The sequence below is a fragment of the Microtus ochrogaster genome, linkage group LG9, assembly GCF_000317375.1.
Source record: "Microtus ochrogaster isolate Prairie Vole_2 linkage group LG9, MicOch1.0, whole genome shotgun sequence".
NCBI lineage: Eukaryota > Metazoa > Chordata > Mammalia > Rodentia > Cricetidae > Microtus > Microtus ochrogaster.
This window is the reverse complement of record NC_022034.1, coordinates 22,613,953-22,623,025: the sequence shown is the minus strand read 5'-3', so window position 1 is coordinate 22,623,025 and position 9,073 is coordinate 22,613,953.

The window sequence follows — 9,073 nt, the reverse complement described above, 5'->3', positions numbered from 1 at the left end:
GAGGGGGACTAGATGGGGGGAGGGGGAGGGAAATGGGAGGCGGTGGCGGGCAGGAGGCAGAAATCCTTAATAAACAAACAAATAAATAAATACTATCATTTAAAACATATCCAGAATTAACATAAAAGGTAAAATATCTGCCTTTAGAAAGACTGTTTCATCAGCTTCATTTAATTGGTGATTCATGTGTTTTTCCACATGACAAGTTATGTTTATAGGCTATATGCTGTATGAGACATTGTGGTATATGAAGACATATATCAAATACAGGTAATGTTTTTGGAGGTTAGGGGCATTTGTTGTTGGGGTTTTCTGTCCTGACTGGTTTCCAGAGTCATTAAGTTCCCAAGAAATCACACAGAGGTCTATATTAATCATAACTTGATTGGCTCATTAGCTTGGGCTTCTTATTTACTCTTATAACTTATATTAGCTCATTATTCTTGTCTATGTTAGTCACATAGCTCAGTACCTTTTTCGGTGGGGTAGGTCACATCTTGCTTCTTCTGTGGCTGGTCACAACTGCAGGGGGAGCTTCTCTCTTCCCAGAATTCTCTCTGTTCTCTTTGACTCGCCTCTACTTTCTGTCTGGTTGTCCTGCCTATACTTCCTGCCTGGCTACTGGCCAATAAGCATTTATTTAAAACATAACTGATAGAATATACACAATTGTCCTGCATCACAGGTAAGAATGCAAGCATGACTTTTCTTAAGGGATTGGGAGGAAACTATACATGAGGATTAACTTACTAAACTAGGAAAAAATGAATAGCTGAGAAAAATATAAAGAGAAAATAGGAGACAGAGAGACAGGTTTCACAAAGTTGCAGATCAAGGCGAGAGAAAAGTTCTGCTCCACATCAACAAGAGAGTAAGTGTTAGAAAAGAGTTGGAAGTGCATTGTGGAAAATAAGCTTGGCAAAGCAGCCACCAATCTTGGGAATTTAGGGCCACATGCCAAGGTTACTGAGAAATATTTTTATTTCTCAAGTAGGCACAGGCTGTATTTAGTTTCATGATCATAATTCTAATCACCACTGGGGAGAAGGAATGGAAGCAAAGAGTAAGACCAAATCAGCCAATTATAAGAGTGTGAGTAAAAGAAGACTTGAACATAGAAACAGCAGATAGAGATTGAGGGAAAAGAAATACACAAAGGCACTAAGCAAGTCAAATTTGACATAAGCTAGAGATAAATGACTAAATCTAGAATGTAGTTCCTGAGAAACTGGGTAGATAGTATCAACTCGTGATGAACTAAAATGAAAAGAATATTTTCTTCTAGGGAGTAGGAGAGATTTAAGTATAACACATTAGATAATGTGTAGACTTCACTATCGGTCAAATGTTAATGGGGAAATGTCTGGAAAATGGCTGGTCTGTGAATCAAGGACTCCCAGGAAAAGTAGATGATCGGGTTAATATTGAATTCATGAAGGGATGCTCTCTACCCAAGTGCACAACCCTCAGAGCAAGGAGTAATGACTAGCATGGACCAGCGATTCCATCAACATTGCCACTCAGCTTTTGCACCATTTCATTTCCCTCTTACGTCCTTTCTAAGTTTGGTCCAAATAATGCACAAGAAAACTGGAAACTAACATTTACAAATGTAAGCAGTTTCCAGAGCACACTCAGCCTCAGCTGAAGACTCAAGAGCAGGGACTGACTGCACAGCAGCTCCTGGCAGTCTCTTCTGTTACACATCTGGTTCTTGAGATGAGTTGACTGGACAGTCATGTGGGAATGCTCAGAATACCACAAGAAGACACCTGGAAATTCAGCCCTCTCAATGCAGAGAATAATGCTGTCTTCCCAACATGAACTCTCAAACAGAATGGCCTTGGGTGACCAAACTGCAGAAGCCACTTTGGAGCCTTTTCTTCTCAGTCTATTTGTTAAAATAGGCAGAAGTTCCATGAGATGTGGGAGTAGAATGGAGTGTCAGTTGTATACCATGGCTTGGCAAGGAGGTATGATGTCATGAAATACAGGAGACTTGGGGCCAGCTGCCATGGTAATGGTTGTATCTACTGCAGGTATGTAAGAAATTTTGTTTAATTCACTGTGGAACTTTTAGTTTTCTAGAAAAAGAATCTAAGGAAGTATTAATGACAGAAACATTAATAGGCAACTTGCAATATGCTTATTTCTCCAAGTGAAGCTTATAAACACTACATCTCTGTACTTACCCATTTTTAATTAATAGATATTCTCTCTGAGCTCTTGAAAATAGTACAAAATAACATTTGTTGCTATATTTTCAAATGACAAATAGAGCTGCTACAAATTTTCATTAGGGTTGTTATTAATATCTCCTATTACTGCAAGCTCTTAAGTACTTCGTTTATAATACCACTGGTGGGTTTTACTTACATTTTATCAGGCTGGCTCGCTGGAAAGATAGAAGATTTGATGTGAGAAAGAGATCAACGGTGGCAGAAAAATGAATTCTGAATATTGTTAGCAAAACCACAATTCTCTTTGCATGCTTGAAACTCTAGAATTGGTAACATTTAATCATCAACTGGCTGTTTTCTTGTACTTTTCCTGTCTGGCCCACTGAGAAGAAAATGGTAAGTAAGCTTTCCCATGGGAAACCTCTCTTAAAACTACTTTCTTTTCTAAAGTGATGTTTTACACACACACACACACACACACACACACACACACACACACACACCACACATACTCACAAACAATTCACACACTCTCACACTCACATACTCTCACACTCATAAACTGATAAGTAGTCATGTAAATACACACATTTTTTAAAATTTCTGTATTCTTTTACTTCTACATCTGCTATTAGAATATCATCCTATTTTCCTGTCAGCTTAATATTTTATTATCTTTATTAACAAGGTCTTTTATAATTATTGCTACTGATAGAAACAACTTTTTATCTTAATCAACAATCTATTTATGAATACCCCTATTTCCGTTCAGACAACAACTCGTGTATGTAGGGTAGCTTCCAGTTTACTTTTATGAAGTGTTCAGACAACAACTCGTGTATGTAGGGTAGCTTCCAGTTTACTTTTATGAAGTGGAACAACTGAACGACAGCATGTCCCATGACTAATTTCGTAATTTTTTTAATTTCCCATCTTTCTGAGTCTTTCTGTGGTGTAATTATAGTAAGAAATTGGAAACTAGATTTCTAAAATAAAACTGTCAAGTTTTTTATTATACATCAAAAATCATTAGGTTTGTTTGTTTATAGAAGTATTGCATATTTATTGTAGAAAATTTGGAAAATAAAGACATGAAATTAAAATCACATTGCTACTCTAATTTAAAGTGAACTACTTCTCCTAGTTCAATGGATATTTTTCTAATCCTGTATGTATGTGTGTTTTATGTGTTACAACATTGCCCTCCTAGAGAAGTGTTGGTCAAGAACTCAGTACCTGAGCTCACTCCTCCATGCCATCTTTTTTACTGCACTGGAGTGGCTAAGGGGCTTCTCAAAGAGCTATGTTTTAGAGTCTCTTATTGCTGCAAGTTTGGATGTCAATTGGTTTAAGTTGTTAGACGCTTATTGTGAGCTGAGACTGGATCTGCTTCTCTGCTGTGGATCCCAGCAGATGTACCAGCTTCATGGTACTCCAGTGTCAAGGCTGCACTTCATCAGTGTTTAAGTATTCATCTAAGTTTTGGGGCAGATGCCATTTCCAGATTCATGGGTATCAATGATTCTGGTGAGAGATTCTATAAGGTAGAGTATCTCAGGTGTGTGGGGCAAGTGTTTGTTCAGTCAAGGAAGTTTGGCCATGATTAACTAGACTTACACTGTTGTGCTATGTTTTAATTACAACAAGAACAACAAGCCTAAAATTGCACTTCATTTCTGCTGCTTACAGTTTCAAGTTCAGTGCCAATATTATTGCTTAGGAGACACTTTCTTTATATTTTATGGGTTTGTTAGCCTATACATTTCATCCTCTTCTATATTCAGTTGGAAAAATAAAGACAGATTTTGTGGAAAGCACACATACTCCTCAAAATCTTCAGTCCCTAAATAATATATGTCACTTATGATCAATTCTTACTTATGAAGCTAGGTTGAATGGCTGTTTGTATTTGCACAGAGGTTGGGAAATGTGGTTCTTGTCTTGCCAGACAATCACTTCCTACACACAAACACTGTATCAGAGAAAGGCATGTGAAGTTTGTACATGCCAAACCACTTCATTATGAGAATCCCAAACCACAGGAACTATTAAGAAGTTCTCAAAACACATTTTAAATACATATTTTCTCATATTATTTATTTTTAAGTAGGTAGATGCTTGATTTTTTTCTGTGGCAATTGCAGATGTTATATAAATAGTTTTACATCAATTTCTGATGTCATTATACTTTGCCTTTCAGAAACCTCACAAATTCTACTTCTATGACTTACAAGTTCTTATATTTTTTTCAGAATGGAGACTTGGGATTGCCTTTTTTCCTCCTATTATAAATATATATTCTACCCAAATTTAAAAGAAGCGTAGTAATTTAAAAATTCTATCAGAATGTGCCTAGATACGATTTTCTTCAGAGAACATCCCATTTATGTAGTCCCTTGATTTATTTTTCAGGGAAGTTTACTCTAACTTTATGTACTTTGTCCAAACATTTAACTTCTATTTTTTATACTATGTGAAGTTTTGAAGTTTAGAGTTTCTGTCTTAGGATGTTTATTGATGACTGACAGATGATTGATTTTAATATTTACTCATATACATATATGTTTCTCATTCATGATGGTTTTTAATGTTAATGTGAACATTATATACTTGATACAACTCTGTACATATTTGTATAGACAACACTGTTTAAAATACATTGTAAGGATTTGTAGCATGTTAATGAAAGACCATTTCTGCTATGCTATTAAAAGGTATTATTTTAGTAGAAGGAAAGTGATTCTGTTGAACAAACCCAAACACTTACTGGATAAATAAGCAGCACTGCATCTTAACTACAGAAGGTGCTACATAACTGGGAAAAAAAGTTATGTTTTAAAGGGAAAAAAAAGAATAAAGCAGAAAAACATATATCCATTTTAATAAGTTGAAGTGCTTCACTTCACAAGTTCCTCAGTAGTGGACTTCGGGTATATTTTGTAGAAAAAGGATAAAGGAAGTAGTGGACTTCGGGTATACTTTTGTAGAAAAAAGATAAAGGAAGAATGCCATAAAATAATTACATTTGCATTATGCTTAAGATACAAAGATACATTTTTTAGAATTACAGAATAAGTGGTGTTGGTTTTATATAACACTCCTACTATATACCCTTGACTGGCTTTGATATCTTAGCCCTCTGGCTTTACCTCCCTGAGAGCTTTACCTCCTTTACCTCCCTTTACTAGAAAATGAAGGAATAATCACACAGAAAACATATTATTTAAATCACTTCTTGGTCCATTGTTCTAACTTCTCATTTGCTAACTCTTACATCTTAAATTAACCCATCTTCATTAATTTGTGCATCACTATGAGGTTGTGGCCTACCACCAAGGTTTCAGTGTGTCTGTCTCTGGTGGCAGCTCCATGGCTTCCCTCCTAATTCCACCTTCCTTCTCCCAGCATTCAGTTTAGTTTTCCCTGCCTACCTGTGCAAGCCGAAGACAATTTCTTTATTAACCAATGGTATTCACACATACAGAGGAGAATCCTACATCATATATACATATTCATACATATTAATGGGCAGAAAGAGAGAGAGAGAGAGAGAGAGAGAGAGAGAGAGAGAGAGAGAGAGAGATAGCTTAATAGCAAGGGTAGCATGGTACTGGTACAAAAACAGACACATTAATCAATGGAGTAGAAATGAGGACCCACGTAAAAGCCCATACTCCTAGAGACATGTGCGTTTTGACAAAGAGTTCAATAATACACTTTATAGAAAAGACAGAATCTTCAACAAATGTTGCTGATCAAATTGGAAACCTACTCTCAGAAGGTCTTAAGATTTGTGTTTGACATGGATGGAGTATCTGTCAAATCTAGAAACTCCAAAGGTAGTATTGGTAGAGAAGTGGATGGAAGAGCTTAAGGAGAAGGACAATAGAACACAGCAGATTTTAGGGCAGAGGAGGGCACAGGCAAGTGGGTATACAACACTAATGATGCTTTAAATAGGCATACAAAACCTATTTTATAAGATTCATATTTGTATTCATATAAGGCATTGAATTGGAATGCTTCTTGCAGAAGTCATAGGTTGTCAAGTAAAATCCATGTGCCATGTTTTAGACAGTTACCTCCTGATTATTGGTCAATGGTGTCCAAAATACTCCCAAAACAAAACAGGTTGTTGACATTGTATTTACTGCTAGAACTTCACAGTATGACTCTATTGCTGAAGATACTATAGGATATGAGCAAGCTGATTTAGTTCTTACCATGAAGCTTTCTTTAAGCTGGCTAGCATTTATAGTACCTGTAAGAGTTACATAGGCTGTTCGAGGCAAAAGTCACCCACAGTCTAACTGTGCTGTGAACCATGTGAGCTAGGATACACATATGCATTCGAATGTGCAACATTTGTCTTTCTGGATCTAAGTTAACTCATTAAATAGGTTTTCTGGTTCTATCCTTTACCTGAAATTTTCCTAAATTTCTTTTTCTTCATAACTGATAAAACTCAATTGCTTATATGCACCACATTTTCATTAGCCACTCATCAGTTGACAGACACGTCATCTGCTTGCAAGGCCTAGTTATTATATGTGTCTCATCCGAGAGAGGTATAGCTGTGGTATGTGACAGTTTTATTTCTAGTTTTTTTTTTTGTTTGTTTAAACTTCTTGTAATTGTGTCATTCTCACACAAACTGAAGTAAGTCTCTCCCTCTAGGAAGAGTGAATCTCAAATGAGAACTTCAAATCAGAAAAAATACCTTTATCAGATAAGCATTCTGTGGGGGGAATTTTCTTAATTAGTGATTATATAAAAGGGCCTAGCCTCCTCTGAGTGGCCCCTGGTTCGACTAAGGAAGCAAGCCAAGCAAACCATAGAGATCAAGATAATGGCAGCATTTCTCCATGGTCTCTGCTTCAGTTCCTGTCTCCAAGTCTCTGCCCTGCTTAATTTCCTGCCTTGACTGCCCTCAATCATAGACTGCTGCCAGGCGATGGTGGCGCACGCCTTTAATCTCAGCACTCGGTAGGCAGAGGCAGGCGGATCTCTGTGAGTTAGAGACCAGCCTGGTCTACAGAGCTAGTTCCAGGACAGGCTCCAAAGCCACAGAGAAACCCTGTCCAGAAAAACCAAAAAAAAAAAAAAAATAGACTGCTATTTAAACATGAAAGCTATATAAAGCCATTCCTCCTTTTGATCATGGTGTTTTATCCAACCAGTAGAAAGCAAACTGACATACTGCAGCAGTGGTTTCTAAAATGACTAGTGGACATAATAGTAGTTTGAACACACTTCTACAGTATTTGAGGGTTTTCAGTTCCTCAAATCCATGCCACCATCTGTTGTTTTGTGCCTTAGCCATTCTGGCTTGAGTAGGATGGAATATCAAAATAGTTTTAATTTGCATTTCTTTGATAGCTAAAGATGGTGATCACTTTAAAAAATATCTTAGCAATTTTCATTTCTTCTTTCGAGAAGTCTCTGTTCAGTTTCATGGGCCCCTTTTTTAATTCAGTTGTTTGTTTTCTTCTTGTTTAGTGTTTTAAGTTCTTTGTATATTCTAGACATCAGTCTTTTGTTAGAAATATAGCAGAGAGTTTTCCACCTTCTGTAAAATGCTTCTTCAGTTGATTAGTAGTTTAGTTTACAATACATACACTCTTGAATTCCCAAAGTCTCATGTGTTGGTTGTCTGTCTTCTTCCCTGATATTTGGAGTGCCAGAAATAAAACTATTGCTATTATTTTCCTAAATGGACATAGTACCAAGCACATATCAAATTCATATCTCTATAGCTATAGATTGATACAGTGCTAAGATATTATCACAAAGGTTTCTTTATACAATAGTCAGTGGTTAATGCAGAAACTCACAACTTGCCAAAGTGCAGAAAATAAATTTGTCTGCAGAGCTTAGTCACAAATAGGATATTTATATTATTCCTCTTAGACAATGCCGAGGCACCATTTGGACTAGAAGGATTATATGAGAGAAACTGGAGACAAGCATAGTGGGAAGGTGTCTGGACATGATAGTATTGCTGAAACCACGAACTTGTATCAGCTATGGACACCTGCACTAGACCTGCACATGATGAAGGCAGTCAATAATTCAGCCTGGTTGTAGGAGAAGTTTGAGGGTCCAGACCCCACCTAGCTGAGGAGCTATACATATTTGATCTCCTTCTGGGGATGTCAATTTTTTTTCTTTAAGTGTGTGGCTTCTGGTAGCTTTATTCAGTGGATGGAAAAGCATCCTTGAATAAATGATTGGCACAAACTGAACTTGATAGGCAGAGAAAGAGGAAGAAAGAGAGAGATGCATAATGTTGGAAGCATGTGGAACACTGTGGATGAATCTCGGGGAAGTTAGGGAGTGGAATGGTGGAATGGTGGCAAATATAATCAAAGTTCACTGTATGCAAATAATAAATTCTCCAAGAATTAATAAAGATGTTATGTTCTTTAAAATAGAATAAACAGGTAATGAATATAAGCAGAATGACTACATAGCATAATGAGAGAAAGGATGGACATTGATTCTATCTTCAGAGTCTTCAGGAAAAGGCAAGTAAGAAAATGATAATTCAGGAGATAAGAATGGTTGAGATCCCTTGTCAAAATTAGTCCATGTAGCAAAGGCCACTGTCCTGATTTCAAGAAGATAAATGGTTACCATGTTATGCAAATCACTAGGTGACTTTCATATCTATTGTCTTAGGGAGCATTCTTCTGTGAGTTACAGGCAGAAGGGAGGCATTGTTCCAATGCGGAAGGTGGACACATGTCCCCTACCTTCTCTTCTTACTCAGTTAAGGATGATTGAAGTAGTTGATCATAGTGATTTTTTCTTTATGGCCAAAGATGACTAGCCCCTCTTTATGTTTTAGTATTCAGTATACAAGTAAAGGTCTGCCACAAACAGTAAGATTT